Raw genomic sequence first — 5500 nt, forward strand, 5'->3', positions numbered from 1 at the left:
CCAAGTGGACAAGTGATAAGTGGACAAGTGGCAAGTATGGAAGCACAAGTTACTAAGGAGCCAGTTGAAAAAGAAGTTTCGGAGGAGAAAAAGGAGGAAGTTGAACACGCTCCACCTAAAGCTCATGAATACAAGCCTAAGATGCCATATCCTCAGAGACTTCAAAAGGAGACCAAGGACAAGCAGTTTTCAAAGTTCTTAGAAGTCTTCAGAAAGTTGCAAATAATATTCTTTTTGCTGAGGTTTTGGAGCAAATGCCTCTCTATATCAAGTTCATGAAGGAGTTGTTGTCAAAGAAGAAGCCTTTAAAGGGGGATGAGCCAGTGGTCTTGGCTAAGGAATATAGTGCCATAATTCAGAATAACTTGCTAAGGAAGATGCCAGATCCAGGGAGCTTCCAAATTCCATGTACCATTGGGAGCACCACCCTTGAGAAAGCCTTATGTGATTTGGGTGCAAGCATAAATCTAATGCCTTTGTCTGTGATGAAGAAGTTGCAAATCCAAGAGGCACAACCCACAAGGATAGCATTACAGATGACAAACAAATCTCTAAAGCCTGCATATGGATTAATGGAGAATATCTTAGTCAAAGTGGATAAGTTCTTCCTTCTAGCAGATTTTGTGATTCTTGACACGGGGGAGGATGAGAATGCCTCTATAATTCTAGGAAGGCCATTCCTAGCCACTGGGAGAGCTCTAATTGATGTAGAAGTAGGTGAATTAGTGCTTAGAGTGTATGATGAGCAATTGGTCTTCCATGTCTTCAAAGATATGTATTCAGCAAGTAAAGAGGAGAGGTGCATGCAGACTGAGCTTATTGATCCAAACCTTCAAGAACCCTCTGATGATGCATCACAGGATCTGCAGCTCAAACCTCCTTTGGTGACAATCAACAAAATTCTCCCTGACATCAAACCTAAGTTTGGTGTCGGGAATGCATCATCCACCAAGGAGGAGGTTCTTAAAAAGAAGAAAGTTCCCAGGGGATGGAGAAATAAGAAGATTCCCACTGAAGACTTCTCCCCAGGAATGAAGGTGGTATTCACTGCATGCCCAATCAATGCACATTTCCTCTATTTTAGTATTTACTTAAGTCTATATAAGTCTATTTTTTTAGGCTTTTGATAGTTATCTATCCACTACTGCTGCCACTTCTTTTATTCTGCTACTCTTGTGGTACTATAATTATCTGCTGTCGAATAGCTATTCGCTGCCGCCGCCACCTCTCTAATTCTGCTTCTACTGTGCTACCACTTTGCTGCTGTTGTGGTATGGATTTACACAATAATTAAGATTGGTTTATTCGAATTTGAATACATATATTAATTTGTTATTTATGCATGAAACTTAAGTGCTTTCCTGAGGTACTCATCACTTTAGGACCTTATTTAAGTATTGTTGAAATTTAATTTTCTTTGTTATTTTATGTCTAATGCCTTCAAAGTATTTTGGAGGCTTGCACAGCATTGTCTCTTAGTTAATTAGGAAGCTAGATTCACAGTTAGTGAGACTAACAGTAAGGACTTCAATCTAGAAACTTAGCTATCTATTTGAAATATATAGGTTTTCGATGGATGTGTCCAAGGACTGAATGGATACTCCACGTCATGAGAAAGAATATCAAGTTGGTGTAGAAAGATTTTTGTATTTTGCTTTCTCATCAACGGGAGTTCCTCAAGGGGAAGAAATTCAATGCCCATATGCAAAGTGTTGTAATAGACTTTGGTTAAAGAGAAATGATGTATATGGTCATCTAATATGCCACGATTTTGTAGAAGGTTATAGGCGGTGGTTTAATCATAGGGAATCACTTGTTGCTATGTATGTTGACAGTGATATAGATGGTGAATATAAATGGAATGATAACATTGATGAGATGTTATGTGATAGATTTAGAGATATTACACAAGTTGATGGACAAAACATGGGGCCTAAAGAATGCGCAAAGGAATTTTATAAATTGGTAGATGAGGCAAGCCAAGAACTATACCCGGGTGTAAAGGATTCACAAGATTATCCTTTACCATCCGTCTTTACTTGTTAAAATGTTTGCACTTTACATGGTTGGAGTAATGAGTCGTTCACTTCTCTCTTAGAATTATTGAAAGAAGGAATGCCATATTTGAATATTCCTATTTATTTTGATAAAACCAAGAATATAGTAAAGAATTTGTGTCTTGACTACCAAAAGATCGATGTATGTTGCAATGACTGCATGTTGTATCGGCACGGGTATGAGAATGACTCATCTTGCCATCTCTGTGGAACATCCCATTATATTGAGCATCATGTAGAAGAGGATGATGCTACCTCATCTAGAAAGCTCCGCAAAGTTGCTGCAAAAACTCTAAGGCATTTTCCTTTAATTCCCAAACTTCAAATGCTTTTTATGTGCACAAGAACTGTCGAAGCTATGTCTTGGAATCATAATGAGCATGTTAAAGACGAGTCGTTAAGGCATCTTGCCGATGGTGAATCTTAGAAAGAATTTGACAATCGACATGAAGATTTTGCAAAGGAGCCTCGTAATGTGAGACTTGGGTTAGCAAGCGACGAATTCAATCCATTTCGAACTTTAAGCAGTACGTACAGTACATGGCCTGTTGTTCTGATGGTGTATAATCTACCCCCTTGGATGAGCATGAAGCCTGATTATTTTATGCTATCTTTACTCATTCCTGGACCACAATCACCAGAAAATGACATTGATGTCTTTCTTCAACCGTTGATTGAAGAATTAAAAGGATTGTGGGAGTCAGGTGTCAAAACATATGATTCCAAAGAAAACAAAACATTCAACATGAGAGCATGTCTTTTGTGGATAATTAATGACTTTCCTGCATATGATATGTTATCTGGGTAGAGTACAAAGGGAAAATTGGCTTGTCCATGTTGTAATGATGAAACTTTTTCTATCTATCTGAAACATAGTCATATGACTGTTTATATGGATCACTGAAGGTTTTTACCCATGAATCATCCATGGAGGCATAACAAAATATCTTTCAATGGAAAAACTGAACTTAGGTCTCCACCGCAGTTATTAGAGGTTCAACTATATTTGATATATTGCAAGATGTAGATAATTCTTTTGAGAAGAAGCAAAAGAGATCAAAGATTGGCATATCAAATTGGAAAAAATGGTCAATCTTTTTTTATTTACCATATTGGAAGTACAACATGTTTAGACACAACCTTGATATCATGCACATAGAGAAGAATATAGTTGATAGCATAATTGGATCTCTTTTAGATATTCCTAGAAAGGCAAAATATCATGCAGCTGCTTGTTTTGACCTTAAAGACATGGGTATCAGGAAAAACCTTCAACCAAAAGATACGAAGGATGGTAAAAAAAAAAACTAAGTAAAGGAATGCTTCTCAATGACTCCAGCAGAGAAAATAAAATTACTAGACAGTAGCGCTTCCAATATTGCTCAATGTGTACATAAAACAGAAAAGAAAATTTCTGGTTACAAGACCCATGATGCTCATTTCATGTTGCATTATTTGTTGTAAGTACCAATCAAGAGCAACTTCCTGACCATGTTGCCATCGCTCTAGTTCTGTTCATTTTTTTTTGCCAGATATATCAGAAGATAATTAGCCTAGATGAGGTAGTTAACTTAGAAGTAGAGATTGATGAGACATTATACTAATTGGATAGGATTTTCCCTCCTAGATTTTTTGACATAATGGTGCACTTGCCTATTCATTTGGCAAATGAAGTGAGGTTAGGTGGTCCAGTTTAATATCGTTGGATGTACCCTGTTGAACGGTATATGTGCACACTAATATCGTATGTTCGTAATAGAAGTCGTCCAGAAGGATCTATTGCCAAAGGATATTTGGCGAATGAGTGTATAAACTTTTGCTCAAGATATTTGCATGAAGATGTTCAGACAAGATTCAATAGAATCCCTCGAAACAATGATGAGTGTGTTTCAGATGAGCTGCGAACTCCTAGTTTGTTTCCAAGCAAAGGATGTCCTCTTGGTGAAAAAATGGGAGATTTATTTATTTTAGATGAAAAATCAGAAATACAAGGTCATGCATACATCCTAAATAATTGTGATAAGATCAAAGTCTACATGAGGTATTTTGTTTGATTCATTATCATTTGTTAGATCTCAATCATAATATTTAACCTTACTAACAAATAAGACTATGAATATTTGATCTCTTCAGAGAGCATGAGGAGGCAGTTAATGATAACAATCCATGAAGAACAAAGTGGGAGAAAGCCAAATACCATAGTCAACAATTCTCAAAATGGTTTAAAATTCACGCCATGAAAAAAGATGTGCCTGGTTGGGCAAAAGAGTTGGCTAGGGGTCCAAATAGAGTTGCAAAAAGATTTTTAAGTTATATTATTAATGGGTATAGGTTCCATACAAGGCACGTGATAAGAGACGTAAAATTTAAAATAGTGGTGTCACATTAGAGGCATTGACTCCTAGTTTTTCTAGTGTGAAAGATAAGAATCCAATTGAAACAAAAGTAGCCTACTGTGGTAGAATTGTTGATATGTTTGAGTTAGATTATTATGACCAATTTAAGGTAATCTTGTTTAGGTGTGAGTGGTATACAGTTGCAAAAGACAACTTTGGTATTTTATATGTGTATTTCAATAAAAAATACTAACAACAAGAACTATTTGTGCTAGCATCTCAGGTAAACAAATGTTTTTATGTGCAAGACCTATATGTGAGTGCAAACACTATGTTATGAAAACAATTCCAAGAGATTTATTTAGAGTAAGTAATGACCTTGAGTCTGATTCTCCTATAATATATGCAAGGGAGCCATGTGAACCTGAAGTAATTCCAAGTCTTCCAAATAATAATGGAGAAATTAATATAGTGAGGAATGATCTACGAGCAACCATTATAGATATGGATCCAAACATGTTTGCCAAACAACATTGTAAGGAAGACTTTGAAAGCGAATATGAGTACATGGAGGACCTTGATTCTGAAACATCTTAAAAAGTTTCATGTAGTGTTTTTTTGGTAGATCCTAAATGACTCATTTTTCTTAGTTGTTTTGCTTATTTAATTACTTGCTTCAGTTGATTATGTTCATTTAATTATTATTTAAATTACATTTTATTCATTGGAATTATTGTGTGTATGCAGAATGGAGAAAGAGAGGATCACTAAAAGAAAACGAATACTTACCTTAGGCCAAAAAATGAAAGGAAAAAGTCTAAAAAAAAATTTCCTTTGAGGTTACACAAGTAAAGTCAAGTGCTGAATTGCTACAACAATACAAGATTAAGAGAGAAAATATCATGGCTGAAAATAAGAATGTTAGCTTGCAAGCTCAAGACCCAAAGGATCCAACAAGAAAATAACACATCACAATAGTGGAAGATGTATTTGAAGAGCAAGCTAGGACTCCGAAGAAGAAAAGGAAGGTCCAACCAACATCACTTTTTCAAGAATGCGAGTATAATGGAAATGAGACAATGTTTGAAGCTGAAAAGAACTCTAAAA

Source organism: Arachis ipaensis, chromosome B04, assembly GCF_000816755.2.
Source record: "Arachis ipaensis cultivar K30076 chromosome B04, Araip1.1, whole genome shotgun sequence".
NCBI lineage: Eukaryota > Viridiplantae > Streptophyta > Magnoliopsida > Fabales > Fabaceae > Arachis > Arachis ipaensis.